The sequence below is a fragment of the Ursus maritimus genome, unplaced genomic scaffold (assembly GCF_017311325.1).
Source record: "Ursus maritimus isolate PB19 unplaced genomic scaffold, ASM1731132v1 scaffold_25, whole genome shotgun sequence".
Classification (NCBI taxonomy): domain Eukaryota; kingdom Metazoa; phylum Chordata; class Mammalia; order Carnivora; family Ursidae; genus Ursus; species Ursus maritimus.
In genome coordinates, this window is record NW_024425008.1 from 41,014,367 (window position 1) to 41,034,857 (window position 20,491).

The 20,491-nt window shown below is 40.2% G+C and overlaps 1 pseudogene; it reads left to right on the top strand.

Moving 5' to 3' along the window:
* Positions 1–19,682, top strand: part of LOC103674540 — a 95,241-nt pseudogene extending 75,559 nt beyond the window's left edge.
* The last annotated feature ends 809 nt before the right edge of the window (positions 19,683–20,491 follow it).

Below are 20,491 nucleotides of genomic sequence, written 5' to 3' on the forward strand. Positions count from 1 at the left end.
ATGAACAAGCCAGGCACCCCTGTGCGAAAGCTTTTTATTTTGATGTACTCAATCCCAATAGTTTATTTTTGTTTTTGTTTCCTTGCCTTAGAAGATGTATCTAGATAAATGTTGTTATATGGCTGATGTCAGAGAAATTATTGCCTGTGTTTTCTTCTAGGATTTTTATGGGTTTGGGTCTCACATTTAGGTCTTTAATCTATTTTGAGTTTATTTTTGTGTCTAGTGTTAGAAAGCAGTCCAGTTTCATTCTTTTACATGTAGCTGTCCAGTTTTCCCAGCACCATTTATTGAAAAGACTGTCTTTTCCCCATTGTATATTCTTGCCTCTTTTGTCATAGATTAATTGACCATATACATATGAGTTTACTTCTGAGGTCTCTATCCTGTTCTCCTGATCTATGGATCTATTTTTGTGCCAGTACCATACTGTTTTGATTATTACAGCTTTGTAGCATATCTTGAAATCTGGAATTCTGAGACCTCCAGCTTCATTCTTCTTTCTCAGGACTGCCTTGGCTATTCAGGATCTTCTGTGGGTATCTTACAAATTTTAGGATTATTTATTCTAGTTCTGTGAAAAATGCTTTTGGTATTTTGATTGGAATTGCACTGAATCTGTAGATTGCTTTGGGTAATATGGAAATTTTGAGAATATTAATCCTTCCAATTCATGAGCATGGAATATTTTTCCATTTGTTTGTATCATCTTCAATTTCATTCATCAGTGTATTATGGTGTTAAGAGTACAGGTCTTTTGTTTCTTGGTTATTCCCAGATATTTTATTCTCTTTGGTGCAATTGTAAATAGTGTTGTTTTTTAAATTTCTCTTTCTGCAACTTCATTATTGGTGCGTAGAAATGCTCCTGATTTTTGAGTATTAATTTTGACTCCTGACATTTTACTGAATTCATTTATTACTTCTAGGAGTTTTTTGGTGGAATTTTTATAATTTTTTATGTGTGATACCATGTTATCTACAAAGAGAGACAGTTTAACTTCTTCTTTACCAATATGGATGCCTTTTATTTTTCTTGTTTGATTGCTGTAGACTTCTAGTACTATGTTGAATAAAAGTGGCAAGAATAGACATACTTGTCTTGTTCTTGACCTTAGAGAAAGCTCTCAGTTTTTCACCATTGAGAATGATGTTAGCTCTGAGTTTTTTTATATGTGGGCTTTATTGTGTTGAGTTATGTTCCTTTTTTGGTGTCAGTTTTTACTTCTCCTCTCTCGTTTCTGATTTTATTTATTTGGGTCCTTTCTCATTTTTTCTTGATGAGTCTAGCTAGGGGTTTTTCAATTTTCTTTATCTTTTCAAAGAACCAACTCGGTTTCATCAATTTTTTTCTTTCTTTCTTTTTTTTTTTTTTTTAGTTTCTCTGTCATTTATTTCTACTCCAAACTTTATTATTTCCTTTTTCTATTCACCTTGGGTTTTTGTTGTTGTTGTTCACCTTTTTGTAGTTCCTTTAAGTATAAGGTTAAGTTGTTTGTTTGAGTTTTTTCTTGTTTCTTGAGGTAGGCTTGTATTGCTATAAACTTCCCTCTTAGAACTGCTTTCACTATGTTCCAGAGATTTTGGACCATTCTGTTTTATTTTCATTTGTCTCCATGTATTTTTTGATTTCTTCTTTGATTGCTTCATTGACCCTTTGGTTTTTTAGTATCATGTTGTTTAGTCTCCACATGTTTGTGGGTTTTCTAGGGTTTTTTTCCTTGTGATTTATTTCTAGTTTTATACTGTTGTGGTCAGAAAAGATGCATGGTGTGATTTCAATCTTCTTAAATTTAATGAGACTGGTTTTATGGTCTAATATGTGATCTATTCTGGAGAATGTTCCACATGCACTTGAAAAGAATGTGTATTCTTTTGTTTTTGGATGAATGTTCTGTATATATCTGTTATGTCCGTCTGGTCCAATGTGCCATTCAAAGCCACTGTTTGCCTATTGATTTTCTGTCTAGATGATCTATCAGTTGATGTAAGTAGAGTGCTAACGTCCCCTCCTATTATTTCATTGTCATCAATTTCTCTCTTTATGTCCATTAATAACTGCTTTATGTATTTAGGTGCTCCAATGTTGGTTGCCTGGGTGCATAGGTATTTATTATTATTATATCCTCTTGTTGTAGTGATCCCTTTATCATTATGTAATGCTCTTCTTTGTCTCTTGTTACAGTTTTTGTTTTGAAGTCTATTTTGTCTGATATAAATATTTCTACCCTGGCTTTTTCCCCCCACTTCCATTTGTATAGTGAATGTTTTTCCATTCCTTCACTTTCATTCCGTATGCATCTTTAGGTCTGAGGTGAGTCTCTTATAGACAGCATAGAAATGGGTCTTGTTTTTTTTTTTTTTAATCCATCCTGCAATTCTGTGTTTTCTGATTAGAGCATTTTAGCCATTTTCACATAAAATAATTAGTGATGGATATGTACTTATTGCCATTTAAAAAAATTGCTTTCTGGTTGTTTTTGTAGTTCTTTGTTCCTTTCTTCTTCTCTTGCACTCTTTCTTTGTGATTGATAAGTATATATAGTGTTTGGTTTGGCTTTCTTTCTCTTTATTTTTTGTGTATCTATCATAGGCTTTGGGTTTGTGGTTACCATGAGATTCATATACAACATTGTAAGTAAATAGCAGTCATTTGATGGTCATTTAAATTCAAATACATTCTTAAAAAAAAAGACAAAAAAGGGAAAAAGAAAAATCTTTTTTCTTTTTCTCCTTCTCTTCCCTTTTTACTCCTTTCTCCACATTTTATGTATATGTTGTCATATTTTACATCTTTTTATTAATATTTTTCCTGTGTCTAATTATGACTAATTTCCATTTCTTTTCCACTTGAAGAAGTCCCTTTAATGTTTCTCTTAAGGCTGGTTTAGTGGTGAGAAATTCCTTTATCTTCTGTTTGTTTGGGAAGCTCTTTATCATTCCTTCAAATCTGAATGATAATCTTACCAATTAGAGCATTCTTGGTTGCAGGTTTTTTCCTTGCAGCACTTTGAATATATCATGCCACTTTCTTCCGGACTGCAAATTTTCTGCTGAAAAATCAGCTGACAATCTTATAGGTTTTCCCCTTGTAGGTAACTTTTTATTTCTCTCTTGCTGTTTTTTAGAAGTCTCTCTTTATCTTTATCTTTGACGTTTTAATTATTATGTGCTGTGGTATGGACCCTCTTGGGTTCATTTTATTTGGAACTTCGTGCTTCTTGGACGTGGATATCTATTTTTCTCCTTAGGTTAGGGAAGTTTTCAGTTATTATTTCCTCAAATAAGTTTTCTACACCTTTTTCTTTCTCTTTTTCTGGGATCCCCTATAACGTGTGTTTGTTTGCTTGATGTCCAAGAGATCTTTTAATCTATCCTAATTTTTAAAAATTCTTTCTCTTTTTGGTGTTCAGCTGTGTCCTTTCCATTACTCTGTCTTCCAGATCACTGATATGTTCTTCTGCTTCCTCTAATCTATTGTTGGTTCCCTCTAGTGTGTTTTTTTATTTCACTTCTTGTATTCTTCAGCTCTGATTGGTTCTTTTTAATATTTTCTATCTTGTTATTGAAAGTATCACTGAGTTCTTCCATTCTTTTCTCCAGCCCAGTGAGTAACTTTACAATCATTACTTTAAATTCCTTGTCAGGCACACTGCTTATCTCTGCTTCAGTTACTTCTTTTATTGAGGTTTTGTCTTATTCTTTCTTTTGGAGCACATTCCTCTATCTCCATATTTTGCTTGACTTTCTGTGTTTGTTTCTATGGATCAGGAGAAACTACTACTTCTAAAGTTGAAGGAGTGGATTTGTGTATGGTGACCCCTATGCAGACTGTGTGGTTGGTGACTTTTGCTGCTGGCTGGCTGGACAGTGGCAGTGTATGCTAGTTACTCTTTTAAACTGTGGCTTTTTACAGAGAGAATAAAGAAAAAAAAGGATAATAAAAAATAAAATAAAATAAAATAAATAAGAAAAGAAAAGAGAGAAGAAGAAAAAGATTAAAAGAAAAAAGAACTAGAAGGAAAAGAACAAGATCAAAAATAAAAAATAAAAACAAAACAAGACAAATTTAAAGAAGTTTTTTTTTAAAGTAAAATAAAACAGTACCAATTAAAAAAAGAGAGAGAGAGAGAAAACCTCTCAGTTTGTTTTCTGTTTCTCAGCACTACAGGGTGGCTGGTGCAGGCTTGCTGAGGTCCCAAGCTCACCATGAGCTGGGCCCTGCTCTGGTCTGGGCCCTTGAGGTGGAGGGAGAGAGAGCATTCCCACAGTTCCTCAGCCCCTCTAAACCACAGCTTTTCCTCTGTGTCCCACTATATGTAGGGCTGGTGTGGACCTGTGGACCCTGGGCTTGCTAAAGTCACAAGCCCATCCAGAAAACGGGACTGGCCTGCACTTCTGTCTAGGCTTCCAAGGGTGGGTGGGAATATAAGCCTTGTTGTTCTCCAGTCCCTCTGACCTAGAGAACTTTCCCACAGCTCGTCTGCTGCTTGGCGGTGTTTTAGTGTTGTCTCTTTTATATAGTAGTTGCTCTTTTAAATCACAGGGTTTTTTTCTGTGCCCAAAGACAGAGGGATTTGTTCCTGGCCCCTCAGTACTATCCCTCCCTATTGCTGTTCTCAGTGTGTGTGTGTGTGTTGCGGGGGGGGGGAGTTCCCTTTGTTACTATGTCTCCATCTCTCTTACTGTTCTCTTGCCATTCTCTCTGTTTTTGGTTGTTTAGTAGCTTTTCGATCAGCCCTCAACTGTTCCTCAGGAGAAATCATTCTATTAATAGGTGTAATTTTGTGTGTTTCATGGAGGAGGTGAGTTCACAGTTTTCCTGCATCACCATCTTGAACTGGAACCTACCCTTCAGTCTTTATAACTTAACCATTAAACTGGTATACACTCTTCCTTTATGTTAGGAGGAGAGGATTGGGTTGCAGTTAAGGTTGAAGGAAAAGAACAATGAAATGGATTGTGCTTCAAGGTCTTCATTTCCACTGAAATATCTTCCCTTCTCCTATCCATCCAGCCATGTTATCCTCTCAAATCTGCCCCAAACCTCAAGTTTCCTTGGAAAAGATATCCCTGACTGACCTTACTTGTTCTGATTGATTTCCACTTGCCTTCAGGAACTTTGTGCCTCTGTTATGTGTTTTCATTTGGAATGGTCATCTCTGAGATCTTGTGTGTTCTTAGGTCTGTGTGAGCTATTTCCCTCCATTAGATTATGAGGTCCTGTGATAGAATAAGAAGTCAAGTTTTTGGTTCATTTCTTTGTCCTTAATTCCTAGTATTTCACACACAGATATCATTTCATCAGACAATATCTAGTAACTATGAGTGAATCCCAAATCAGAGTTACTGACACATAGCGAGATATTAGTTTAATAAGGAGAGAACTGTCTTTTTCTGTTAGGTCCAGTTTCTTACACTATGAAGATCCCACTTTTTGTGCAGTTTTGAATAAGATGTTTTTCCTCTGCAGTCATTAAATCTTTGCTGTTCTCAGACTCTCAAACTCTCCCATCACCCATTTTATTCCTAATACAAATGAGAGCTGGAGGAGCACATAAATTAATAGATTGTAGATATTCCAACATGATTGCAACCCTTGTTTTTAGAACTAACATAGTTTTCATATTTCATTGAACAAGTGATGGTATTAGAATCCCAAAAAGATCTCTTTTGTAATTAAGTCTATCTTTGGAATTTGGAGTTTCCTAGCTCCTGCTGGAACTGAATGAATTTAATGGCGTTTCACCACTTCAGGAGTTTTGGGTTCCAGAGTTCATAATTCTACCTTTGCCACCCGTATGTCCTCAATGTGGGGTACACAGTGTACGTATTAGCAGGTGTCGGCAAATCCCACACATGCGCTTTCTTCCTTCTACTCTTTACCGAGACAGAAAGTATTTCCATTCATATTAATTCGGTCTTGAATTTATTTTAGAAGCAACTGGAAAAAGCCTCATTTATCTTTGTCATTGTGCAACTGGCTAAGAATTAAGGAAATCATGTGGTTAGATGACTGCTGAAAAGACCCAGCTCGTTAGAGATGGGCAAACCTTGGAAGGGTTGACTAGGTTCTGAGAGGACCCCTGAAGTGTGGCTACTTTTCTGAAAGGCAATCAAATTAATAACCTGTGCATAGTAACACTCAGGAGTTCTCAGAAAGTTACTGCCTCGTGAGGTTATCATCCTTTTGCATGTAATTGTCTTTCCCAGCGAGGGCTCCGTCATGGGAGAACTCAGGCTAATAGCATTATGCTGTGACTTAGGGCAGTCTCCTTGCCCACCCCCACCCCGCCTTTCCTTTCTCAGAAATGGTGAGCCCTTTGTCCGAAGATAGCAGAAAATTCAGAACAAGAAAAAGCCCCCAGGGCCAGATCTTTACGGCTATATTGTAGGGATGGTCCTATGCTGAGCTGGTATAAATAAAATATGCTGCTGCTGAGCATATCCCTGGAGAAAACCATCCGGGTGCTTTTTAGAACAAAGAATTAGACATGGTCTCCAGTGAGTGGATTTTCTAGGCCTATGGCTGGTGGTAACTTCAAAGTGAGGTCTGTGCACAGAGGGAGGCACTGAGAATATTGGAGACCAAAGTGTTATATGACCTCGGATGTTTCTCTTGCTTGCTTGCTTTCTCTTTTGAGTCTGACAAATAGTTTCTGGAGGACGCGTTCCATTAAGGAAGGTCAAGAACCAATGAGCTTTCCTCTTACTAAAACACTATCTTTCAGTGTTATTTACAGCCCTTTGTTTCACTAGAGTAAAACGAGTCTAGGGTGGGAAGTGGCCAGGATGGGAGATAGGACACCAAGTAAGCCTGCTGGGCTTGTCCTTCCTTGTCCAGATCTCTCTGTGCTATCATCATGTAAAACTACAGGTATTTCCATACTCTCATAAATGCCAGTGCCAGAAATCAAGGAGAGTTTTTTTAGACGTAATTGTCTTCTAGTTTGCTGGTAGGCTTTACATCCAGTTTATTTGCTTGTGTCTTCGGATGTGTCACCATTTCGGGCTGTAACTTCATATCTAATTATTTTGAAATTTGGTACCCTTTTATACAAAAGAAATTAAAACAACAATGAAAACGTTGTCCAATTCTATCCTTCAGTAATTTGATTTGCAGGAAATGAAAAGTATTATCAACAGAATATGCTTTTCAAAAATTTATAATCCTTTAAACGGGCAAATCCTTTCTCCGGGATTAGTAGCATGGCTTGTGTCCTAGGAGCCAAATCCTATTCTCTAATTCAATCCTCAAATCCTTTCTAACAGTGCCTATATTGATTTCAGACCCAGTTTTGCTTAAGAATCTGAGGACGGAATTTGGTGCTGTGTTTAGAGGTCCTTAAATAAAGATTTTTTTTTTTAATGGAGTTTATCTAAAATAGCCTCTAGTTCTCAAAGTTAAATTGTGATGTCTCAATGAACATAACAGATGTGCTTAATTTCTAGGCTCTCCTTTGTTTTCCCCATGCCTAGCTGAATTCATACTTCTCTGATCTGGAGGAACAACCTAGAAAGTTGATGCTGAACTCCAAAGGTTTTTGGTGACTCCGGGTGTTTCCTTAATCCCAAATATTGACCCTGAAGGTGCATATGGTTGATCTCCCTGTCATATTTTTAATGTTCTTGGAACTTGGTCTTTTTTAATACAATGTACATGTAAATGTTTATATATTTACATTTGCAGATGTCACAGGCTCTGTTACAAGTAGGGTAACTGGTGCTCTGCTCATCTACAGGAAGATGAAAATAAATGCCCATAATGATGGTGTGTAAATAATGAAGACAGTAAAAATCCTAAATTGACTTTTTTAATCACTAAAGAATGTTTACATTATGAGGAGGGCAGTTTTAGTAAATGTGTTATATTATTCTATGCTAATTATACAAAAAATGATTATCCACATATGGTAGATATAACAGCTCTCTGTAAAGCAGACTGTTTATTTTATCAGGACACATTATTCCCTACCTAGAGTAGATAACAGAATTTGTTGTACTATGTCACAAAGTCTTGTCTGAGAAAAAGAACTGGAATATACAAAAGTGCCCTGAAATAGGCTACATTAACTCAAGGAACCAGAGAGCAGAGAGGTAGTAAGAGGATCACCAGAACATGGCTATCTCATGAATGCCTACATAGAAGAGAAGTTTACAAAGAAACTTAGCGGATTACAGTAAAGTCAACCATGCAATTTGCACAATACAAACATTTTAGAATGGGTACTGTGAGCCAAGTACTGAACAAAACTATTTATAGGGATTGTGTTTGATTCTCAGAACAACCCTATGAAGTAGGTACTATTATCGTTATCACTTTCCATCTAAGGAAAATAAAGCTTAGTTAATATGGAATAACCTGTCCGAGATCACACAACTAAGTGACTCAGCCTGGATATGAACCCATTTGTGCCAAACTCCAGCCCCCATGATCCTAACCCCAGGTTCTATGCCTCCTTTTTTTCTCCCCAGTCCTCTCTCCCAGCAAGGTGCTCTGCACATCACACCTGTCTGCTCTGCCATCTCTTAATGCATAAATCCGACAATGACTTCTTGGTCTCAGTCCTTCTCGAATTCTATGTTAATTGCCCTGAAATGTAATAGAGATCATCCATGTGCATGGTAGTGCATTTGCAAAGTGATTGTAATAATATAGAAACTGCTTCTGACATAATGTTTGGTTATTAAAGTAGAAAACTGGTCAGGGTCAGGGTTAGGAGCTCATGCCGTGTGACCTTGGATAAGTTGTTTTGCACAGCTATGTCTCATTTTCCTCAGCTGTAAAGTATCAGTGGTAATAATTCTTGCTTCTTTAGGTTGCTGAGAAAATTTAGTAGGACAATGCCCTGTAGAACTGTTAGCACTGTTCTTGCCTCGTAACTAGCATTTAATAATCATTATTATCTGGCTATACGTATTCATTAGAGTTATGTACAAATGTACTGGGTAAGTTCTTCTTTCTACTTGAAATTCTCTTCTTGATCTCCATAACATGGTCATGTTCTGTTTTTCTCCCTCTCTGATAATTTTCTCTTCTTTACTAGCTTCCCTTCTTCCTGCCCCTTTGCACATTTTTCAAGGCTTGAGTCTTGGCCCTCTTCTCCCTGCCACCTCCGGGATCGTATACTCCTCAAATACCCTTCTGATCATAATGCCCTGTCTTTCCACCTCACGCCCACAAAGTCACTCCTTGTCCTCACTAGACCCTCCAATTCCAAAACCTGTACTTTTTTCCCATTTCTGTCTTCACTTCATTGTTTCCAGCCTGCGGCAGCCAGGCAAGAGCCTCCATGCGAAAATCCGTCCTCTGTGGACTTGGTTCTCCCAAGCCCGTGATCTCCACATGCCCTCTTACCATTCTGGAAAATGGGTCATTACTGGAGGGTGTGCTTGGATTCCCCAGAGATCCCTGCTATGGCATCTCAGTTCGGTGTTCAGGGCTAACTGGATAACTTTTTGTTCATGTCCAGTTGATGCCATATCATATTCCTCATAGTAGCAGTTCTAAATTTTCAATTTTCTGAAGTCCCCAGAGAGACTGCTATACCCTCACTCCATCTATTTCTTTACCAGGAAAATCAAGGACGTCTGACCTGAGTTTCCTCAGACTCACTTTTCCACCTACCAGTTGTCTGTCAGTGTTTTTAACCTCATCCCCCTTCAGCCTCCTCTGGAATCTTCTTCATCAGTTATACTTTACTTTCTATACATTTTCAAGCCTCCTTTTCTGGTGTCTCTTTTTTAATCATGTGAGTTTCCCATATATTAAGGATTTTTTTTTAACCCTGCTAACATCTCCAGGTGCCATACTCCATATTTTCTTATTTTTGCCTTTAGTTTTCCCCAGAGAATACTCTCCTTAACCTCTGGTAATCTGGATTCACCAAAACTTCTACTGAAACTGAAAGCCACCTGGGTCTCCCAATCCATTGAATCATTTTCCCTTTCTTGGCTTGTATCCTTACCTTTCCTGAAGTGCATGACATAGTCCTGTGCCCTTCCTCTAGACTTTCTCTCCCGTTAGTATCCATGGTACCACATGGTTCCATCTTCTGAACTGGTTCCTCTTCTTTTCAATCTAATTTAATTCAATCAGCATGTATTCACCAGTCACTTATTTCAACTGAGGTTGATGAAGAAGCAAGATACTTTTGGATAATCTGGCTGATAGCAGCATCACCACCAAATAATTCAGCTTTCCTTTCTCTAAAACTAATTAACAGGCATAATAAATTATGTCCTCTTCAACTCCTGGACTTGAAAATTTGGTTGATGGTAATCATGTAATTTATTTGGGATAATTTTGAAAAGGGTGTCTTGTTTAGTAGCTGTGGTTATGCCTGGTACATCTCATTTTAACTCAACAAGTACTACATCCTGCATGTTATCTGCCAGGTACTATTCCCAGAGCTTTACAAATATTACCTCACTGAACATTCAAGACAAGTGGGTTATATCGTCCTACAGACAACAAATGGAGTATGCCCTTTGAAATAAAATGCGAATTGTTTATTGTTGTTTTACTGATGGAATCTGTTTTTAGTTAGATGGTCTTTCCTACAAAGTATTTGATTTCTCTTCTACTTAATGGTGAACATCCTTCCTTCCTTCCTTCCTTCCTTCCTTCCTTCCTTCCTTCCTTCCTTTGGATGTTCTTTAAATAAAATTCAAAAAGAAAAAAAAAAGAATGAGTATTATGATTAATCCTATTATACAGATGAGGAAACGGAGGCACATGCAAATAACTAACTCAAGGTCATACAGCCAGCAAGTGAGCCAGCTGGGATTTGAACCCATGGAGTATGGTTCCAGATTTGGTGCTGCAGAGGTACTCAAATAATCATTGAATGAAAAAATACTTGAAGAACTAATTTTCTGACTATTTTCATAGCTAATTTGAGATTTTTCACTTGCATTTAAATTGTTCATTTCTAGTATTTTGTGTGTTCTTGCTGCTTCCTCTCATCATTTGAGAAAAAAAATTGTCTTTAAAATTTGCATATAGAAATGTGTCGGTGGGACAAGGTAATTTGATCTCCAGATAACAAGACCTTTTCAGAATCTCCTTCTGGGTTTCTATTCTCACTTTCGGGACACCCTGGTGTGAAATGATGGGGAATCTTGGGAAAAGATTCACTGAAGAATTATTGTCTTCTCCAGGTTCCTCTCTATCTGCTACTTCTCCAGCAGGCCTCAGCACACAAACTCCCTTCCTGCAGTTGACCTTGGTGGCGGTAAGTCCTGCCGTGCTGGCACTGCTCTCTGTAAAGCGTTAAGACGTTGTCAAGAGGCTTTTTAAAACACATGCATTAGCTGTTGTTCCATCTTGTTTGTATACCTTCCATAAATACCACGCAATTCTCAAATCTCTTCTGAATCAAGGGGTTTGTGGTTAAAGAGGATAGATCACAGTGGCCTACCATCTTCCTGCTGGTCACTGGTTATTGTGCTATATTATTCTGTGCTAGAATTACTTTCTCAGCATGCATATGAATAGTGTAAACCATTCATGGCATCTTTCTTTTTTTTTCCTTGAAAATGATCATTACAATAATACCTTTCTTTCCTGATTTATCCGTTCTATAAATATTTCTTCAGTCAACCTCACTGTGATCACTGTTTGAGATTCAGAAATCCTTCAGGAAGCTGGTAAAGCAGAAGCCTAATTGAATTCATCATTCATCCGAAATGCTGTCAAATTAAAAATAAGATTTCTGTTAGTTTCTGCTCATCTTAATATCTGCTATATGAGATACAACGGAGCATACTTAATAACATTACTGACTTTTTGTGAAGAGCAGAATATAATTTAAGAAAACATTTTTTCGGGGCGCCTGGGTGGCACAGCGGTTGAGCGTCTGCCTTCGGCTCAGGGTGTGATCCCGGCGTTATGGGATCGAGCCCCACATCAGGCTCCTCCGCTATGAGCCTGCTTCTTCCTCTCCCACTCCCCCTGCTTGTGTTCCCTCTCTCGCTGGCTGTCTCTATCTCTGTCAAATAAATAAATAAAAATCTTAAAAAAAAAAAAAAGAAAACATTTTTTCAGTAGGGCTGTAAACAACTACATAAAGGATAGAATTACAATAAACCTCATCACCATTATTTTGTCTTGTATTATCATTTAAATTTTTATAAACATGGGCATTTGAAAAAGATAACATTCTTCCTATTTTATCTAGGAAATGTATTTTCTCTTAACATTTGTGTTAGCTGTGAAACTATCATTTTATAGTTACCTACTAGAAAGTTATTAATTTTTAAAATACATTAGTAGCTATTATAATCATGATTAATCAGTAAAGCATTTTATTTTCATATATCTACTTATATTTTTGTATTTCAATCGACTAATGCTATATTGGCACGTAAAGCAAATAAGGTAATTTGTTTGTTACTCTAACGATGATTTAGAAAACAGACCCCTACTTGAAAGTTAATACTGAGATATTAAGATTGTCTGATTGTGTCTTATTTATTTACTTTTTTGGTGTCACAGTATCCTTTTATGAAATGATAGTGTTGTTCTTCCTAATGTACTTACTTAACAAAATAGAAAGTTGGCAACTCTATCAAAAAAGATTCATCCCAAATGTCATGTTTCATTTATCTCCCTAGTGTTGTTATGCTCATTAGGTATAATTTTAAGCTCTGTAATCACAGGATCGCACTCATTTACAAGTCCTGGGATACTAAAAAATGATCTTGAAATAGACTTGCAGCTAGTTGGCCTTCCATAAGCCAAGGCTGCATCACGCCAAATATTAGTCTGATTCTGAAGTTCAGTGCGTATTTAACATTTATCTTTTCCTTCCCAATCCATTACTTCTATCTTATTCTAGGTTCTTGATTCCTTTGCTATCTGCATTTCTAGGTGATCTATGTCCTTTCTGAACTCTTAGGGGTTCAAATGAGGTCCTAGTCATTTGACATTTAATCATTATGTTTCTTTGTAGCTTTTCTGGGTCCAATGTCTTGCATGGCCATTTAGTTTTTGCGTGCATCCTTCTATTATCCCCAGCTCAATAATAAACTACTTGAAGTTAGGCATGGACATTATTTTCTTTAGATCCCCTGCAGCTCTTAGCTCTGTGTGCCTGAGAGAACATGTGCTTTGTGAATGAATAAATGAATGACATAATTCAACCTTTATTGGGCCTTCAGATGGGAGGGGTTGTTGGGTTTGTCCTGTAGAGGGGAAGTTCTTGTGCTAGAGAGATTCGGTCAAGCTGGGTCAAGCTTACTGTCCCGTGAACTAGAGTCGTATGAGCAAGCTGGCCTGGAGCTGAGTCACCTGGGACATAGCCATGTTACTAGATCTTGTGACACGGGAAGAACAAACCCTGGCTCACAAATACAACTTAGTGAGTGCTGGGTCTGTGCATGTGTAAATACTCTGTTCCAGAGCTCTCTTGATAAAGAAACTGTATATGGGTTTATATGCCTCAATTAAATGGAACAAAGAAAAGCGACAGAGCCAGGATTTGAACTTAAGCAGTCCAGCTCCAAAGTTCCTGGTTTTAATTGCTCCCTCTACACTGCAGCTTCATGAATCCAGAATCAGAGCAATCAACATCTACGCCTCGTGGGCCCTCATGGTACCAAGATCAGCCCAAAGTCCTAGGTGGTGCCACAGCGCCCCTGCCAGGGGCCAGACGCTCATTTTCTAGACCACAAAAACTAGTCCTAGAGGGAGGACAATGTGCAGCCAGTGAAGGTGCCCTCACGTGGCTCAGAGTCGGTCTGAAAGGATAGCAGAGAGTCAGCCTGCCCAGCCAGTAGGGTGACCATATAATTTACCACCCAGACCAAAATACTTTTGAGAGCAAAAGGAAACACTGTAATAATTATGTGGAAACTACAGATGTAAACTGACTGTCGCAGGTAGCCTTCACTGGCTGAGTCTGTCAAAAAACCTCCCAGCAAAGGGAGAGAAAATGTAAGTAAACTTGGTAAATGTGGGAAGCCAATTATCTGAAAGAGGATAAAGTTGGGATGAGGGCACTAAACCTAGGGACAGAAGTCAGGTGCACTTAAGGATGTTTAAAAAAGAATCGGGTGGGGTGCCTGGGTGGCTCAGATGGTTAACCGTCTGCCTTCGGCTCAGGTCATGATCCCGGGGTCCTTGGATCAAGCTCTGTGTCGGGCTCTCTGCTCGGCGGGAAGTCTGCTTCTCCCTCTGCTCCTATCCCCACTCATGCTTTCTCTCTCTCTCTTTCTTAAATAATTACATAAAATGTTTAAAAAAAAAAGAATTGGGTACACACGCATAACAAAAAGAAGCAAAGAAGTATCTAGACACGCAGAACAATATGGTAGTTTGTGTATGTGTGAAAATAAGTCAGGGGAATAATAGAAGCTGAGAATGGATGTCCAACTCTTTGGGAGTTAAAGGCCAGACTGATATAATATGGGGTGGTTACATCATGGCAGGGACTCTGAAACAAATCCTGGTCATCAAAGGCTCACTGTGAACTTGAGAGGGAGTCCAGGCTTGCCACACCAATATCTTCTTGGGACTAGGATAGTTCTATATTTTTGTCAGGTGTTGTGTAGCCCTCTCTTCTCAGCTGGCTGACTTTTCTGAGAACTCCAGGGACAGAACAATAAACGTAAATAAACTTAGGAAATTTGGGAGGCCAACTGTCCGAAAGAGGATAATGTTGGGACCTCATCCATGCACCTAGGAACAAAAAAAAAAAAAAAAAAAAAGAGGCAGGAAATGCTGTTAAGGAAAGGATTGGGTGAAAATAGGTGACAAGAAGAAACCTGAGATCCAGATGCAAGCTGAATGTGACTCAGCCGTATATTTCCAGATCAAAAATGGCAGAAATTCAACATCACAACTCGGAAAGAAAACTTTCCTTGCTCTAAGACTTGCCAAGGACCTTACGAGAGCAGTATGTGCAGTTCTGACTTCAACATTTTTAAAATGATGCAAAGAATTAAAGTCCAGAAAAGAAGTACCAGACAGATTATACTGGTTGGAGCATGGCCTTTCGTGAAATTTAGTAGAGAGAGAGAAAACTAAGGGTTGATTTCACTGTTTGCAAAAATCATGAAGAATATGGGTACTTATTATCTTGCTTCTCCACAGTACGTTGAAACAAAGAAATGAGCTGACGTTGCAGCAAGAGATGTTAGTAATGCCTAAGGAAGAACTTCTTGACCAAATGCTGGGGCAAGGAAGTGCTGAAATGTCTGACCCTGTAATCTTTTTATGATAGGATAGAAAATCACTAGCCCTGAGTTGTCATTACACATGGTATTTGATGTAGGAGGTCCCGAGGAGGGAGTGGAGAACTGTGAGTGCAAGGGTGTCTCCTGACAGACCCGGAAGTTCTGAAACTGGTTGGAAAGAAGAAGGAGAAGTCAAAGTCAATTAACCATACAAACGATCACGTGGACTCTATCCCCGGGTCATGGGTGTGTTGAGATGATTCTTCACACACAGGGCCCAGCCCCTCCTTCTGAAATCCAGATAGTGACACTCTGACATTGCCCTGTGACTTCACCAGTGTTATTCCTCTTCATTCTACTTTAGTCCCAGGTGATTCACCTGGGTGGGGTCCCTGCCTCCGGCTGTGAGTTAAGCATCACTTCTCCCTTTTGAGTGGGAAGGAGCAGCTTCTACAGCTGTCCCTCCCAGAAACTCCATGGCTTCCTTAAACCTCAGAGGATTTTCTCTGTCTGGTCAGAGACCCAAGAGAGAATGTTTACTCTGTCTGGCGTGGTACCCAGTTCTTCTATTAGGAGAGAAGTCATCCCTATGCATAGGGCAGCAGCCAGCATCGAATCGGCTTCAGTTGAGACGTGTCTTGCCACCGCAGAGTACCACGTAGGGCTCAGCATTCCAGGCTGTCTAAGTCCCACTGGCCACTACTTGTGGCCTCCCTCCCTCAGATCCCGAAGCCCCATATCTGCAGAACCAGAGCCTCTCCGCTGTCCTCAGCAGTGAGGTACTGGTCTCCTTAGGTGGATATGCTATTTACTGCTTGTGAGGCAGGTAGCATAACTGCACAGGATGTCCCTGAAGATTCACAGCTTGTCCCTGAGAGGTAGGTCAGTAGGAGAAAAAGGATGTGGGTCTATGCATGGTGACCCTCACCTTTGCTCTGAAATCAGTGACTTGGGTAAGAAAGGGGAAGTAAATGTAGTACTAAGGGATCCCTCTACTCCTGGATGTGGCTCCTGGATGTGACTCCTATGGCTCCAAGTCTTAGGCTCCGCTTCTGCCTCTGTTGTAAGCCCTAGACTTGCTGGGCTGTGCGGCTACTGTGCTCTTATGTAGGCAATGGAGATACAATGACAAATAAGACAGATAATGTCACAAGGGTTTATTCCTAGTGAGAGGAGAAGGACTATAAACAAGGAAGCAAATAAATAAACAAGAAAATATCAGATGGTGACAGGTGATAGTAAATCAGGGTGATTGATGGGAAGTTGGTGTGGGAACAGTTTAGGCTGAGATGCTGGTGACAGGCTCACTGAAGAGATTAATCAGTAACCTGAATGAGGAAAAAAAGAGTCACCCAGACAATGCAGGGGTAGCAAAACTGCTCTTGGAAAGGCTCTAAGCTGGGAAGGAACTCAGTGTTTTGGGGACAAAGAAGGGGGGCCCATGGGCCTGGAACTGAGTGAGACTGGGATAAAAGATGGGAAACTTTGGAAAGCTTGTCAGGCACCAGATCACAAGGAGCCATGGGGGCCAGGAGGAGAGTGAATTCAAAATGGTCCTCGCATTGAATTAGACGCTGGAGGTCATCTAGCTTGAGCTTCTTACTTCAAAAGTGAGAAAGCAGAGCCTAGGGAGGTGTAATTTTATCACTCCATCTCTGCTCACCAACCTTGGTCATGCTGTGATGTGCAAGCAAGATCTTCTGACCTAGGGTCCTTGCCACGTTCCACCAAACTCTTCCTCATGCTAGAGTGGGATTCCTGAATGTCTCACTTTGTTTTTTTTTAATTTTTGTTTTCTTAAAGATTTTATTTTTTTATTTGAGAGAGAGAGAGAGCGAGAGAGCATGAGCCCAGGGTAGGGTATAGGGAGAGGAATAAGCAGACTCCCCACTGAGCAGGGAGACTGACGCGGGACTCTCTCCCAGGACCCCAGGATCATGACCTGAGCTGGAGGCAGACTGTTGAGTACCCAGGTGCCCCCTGAATGTCCCACTTTAATAGGGAATTAAATAAACTAATATCTGTAAAAACATTTAGAATAATATTCATTACATTGTGCTTGTTACATAATAAAACAAAACGTTTCAAAGATAAAAAACAAGACACGACAATGTGGAATTATCCTTCATTCACCTTGTTAAAAAATGGGGGCTTATAAACATCTTTGTAGCCTAGTTATGCATTGTCTCAATAGCAAGTACTTAGTTTGACTATTTAATGCCACGAACCAAATGCAACCCATTTACTCTACGACTGGAACACGTTCCCACTACAGGGACATATGGTGCAGATTCACATCCAGGAGGAGTTAACGTTCCACTGCACACACACATTCAGAATCAGAAAATTGTATTGTAAGTTATGTACACACAGGACACGTGTGTGTATATACATCTTGGTTTTTCAAATAGCAATGACATTGCCTAAGGGAGCAATAGCTTTCACATCCTCCTCTGTGTTGAAAAGAAGGCTTTATTGGAGAGGACGTATGGATGGAAATTCATTTTGGAATGGTCAAGATCTTCAGTTCTAAAAGGATTTGAGGCACAAACCCACAGAGAGAGATGTGCTGGTGGAATAGAAGCTTGTTGTCACTTCTCTGGACCTCATTCAGGATTTATAGCCCAAAGATCTGCCACCAGCCTGCTGCAATGGCAAATTACACCCTCATTCTCTGGCCCGAGTCTCCATTCATCCTACTGCCTTCTAGACTTCCTCCTGACTCTCTCCCACTAACTAACTGGTGGACCCTGACAGACTTCCTACTTTCTCTCTCTTTACTCCTCCTTTATCTCTATCCTTGATGGAGAATGTAATCAAGAAAAGTCTCACTCCTTCCTCCGATCTTGAGGAGACAGGAAGAGCATCCTCCCTGACTTTGTCTAGGATGGATGAAAGTATAAATGAGGTGATAGCTTTGAATCAAAGATGGTAGGCCACTAAGAAACTTTGGAGTGCATGGGAGCACCTCTTTACTGTTCAGTTTTATGACACATGTAGAAAGAGGTAATGTTTGTACAGTGCAAGGTAAACGGAGGAGCTTGCTTGCAACTAAGGTGTCCAGCCTGGGCACTCCACTACCCTAGACTCTCCAGCTACCCTGAGGGTGGAGAGGAACCCAAGCTTGACAGAGGCTCTGTGAACTTCCAGGTCAACCCTAGGTATCAGTATCCAGCTGAAGACGAGGGAAAAGAGAGCATGGAGGATCAATCATCCATGAGGATTATGTTCCAGGTCTAACTGCACACTTTGGTCCACATTGCATTGGCCAGAGCCTGTCATATGGGCACATCTGGCTATGAGGAAGGCCAGAACCTGGGTTTAGCTGTGTGTCCAAGAGGAAAGGAAGCACGTTTGGTGACTAGGTAGCCAGGCTCTGCCATAGGAAGTATATGACCAGTGGTACTCCAGAGACAGTGGCAGAGTTGAAACTAAGACACACATACTTAACCCATGGCCCAGTGCTCTCCTCACCAAGCCACACTCTGCTGTATCTTTATATGACCCCTATCTTTAAAAAAGAGCTTCCCACAAAAGGTGGCAAAAGGAAACCAAGAAGAAAGTGGTTGGTTCCTTCTCTAAGGAAGATCAGTATGGTGGAAAAGCACCAGCTGTGTTTGATATAGGAAACACAGAAAAATGGTAGTCTCGAGGCCTAAGGAAACCAAAATTGCATCTGATTGCCTCAGGGGTCATAACGTGAGGCCTGCTGCTCTGCAGAATCATGAAGTTGCATTAGAAAATCCAAACTAGGGGCGCCTGGGCGGCGCAGTCGTTAAGCGTCTGCCTTCGGCTCAGGGCGTGATCCCAGCATTCTGGGATCGAGTCCCACATCAGGCTCCTCCGCTAGGGGCCTGCTTCTTCCTCTCCCACTCCCCCTGCTTGTGTTCCCTCTCTTGCTGGCCGTCTCTGTCTGTCAAATAAATAAATAAAATCTTAAACAACAAAAAAAAAAGAAAATCCAAACTAAACCACCGAGGATATTCAGGCGAAACTGCCCGCCCAACTTCTATGACATGGATCTTACCCATGAAAAATGTGCTCCCTGGTCAAGAAAATGGCAGACCATGACTGAAGCTCATGTCACTATCAAGACTACTGGGAGTTATATGCTTCATTTGTTCTGTGTTGGTTTTATTTTAAAAAAGCAATGATCAGATTTGGAAGACCTCTCACACTCGGCACCTACAGGTCCACCAAATCCAGAAGATGATAGAAGTCATGACCCAAGAGGTACAGACAAATGGCTTTAAAGATGCTGCCGGTAACTTGATTACAGTCAGCACTGGGCAAGACATAGAAAAGACTTGCCCATCTACTTATCCCCTCTGTGATGGGATCATCAGAAAAGTAAAAAATGCTGAAGAAGCCCAAGTTTGAAATGTGAAAACGCATGTTGCTTCATGGTGAAGGTAATAGTTCTGGAAAAGCTTCTGGAATGAGACAGGGGATACAGTTAAATGAGCGGATGGGTATGAGCCACTAGTCCAAGAATCTGCTTAAAATTCAGACTTTCAATGGAGACAAATAAAAAGTCTTATTTGTGGAGGTAAAGAAAAGGCATGTGCAGCCCGGTATGTGCAATTCTGGCACACCTTCAGTCAAAATCTACTCACAGGAAAGGCCCTGGCGCAACTTGGCGGGAATCTCACAAAGGTCAGACTTGCCTCCTGATAAGAGAGAGAATTCCCACCGCACCATGAACTCTTTGTGAGGAAATCAGCATCTGAATCCTAAGCCTTGCTTTTTCTTACTTCTTTCGGTCCTTCCCCACTTGGTTGCTTCCTGAGGACCTGGGGGGGAGGCAAGACGAGGGTTATTGCGCGGTTCACTGCAAACACCTGTCTCTCGGTTTTTACCTCAACCTTTGATTCAGATGTTTTCACTTCCTCCCCTTTTTACATTTGGCCCTTTGGTCTCTGTCCCCTGAGCTGACTTTCATCATCCAATTAGAAATAACACCCTCTTCTTGCTACCAGCTTTTCTGGGAACCATAGGGAGTAAACCCCAAGCCTCCCTCACAGCCCGTGGGGCCAGCCGTGCTTCAAAGGAGCGTGGTGGCGACACCAGCTCACGGCTGGGCTTCTTCTCTGTTTGAACAGCTTCTATTGCTCACTGCTGATCAGTAACTCAATGATTCATTAAACACACAAACAATGAGTGAATCTGTTCCATTAGCAAGGCCACCTGTTGGTCTCAGACATCCTCAGCTGAACTCGGCGAACGTGAACAACAGAATGCCTACATCAGTGGAGGGCCCCGGCCGCATTTGATGGCATGTTACAGCAGGAAAAGCAGAGTTCCAGCCTTGC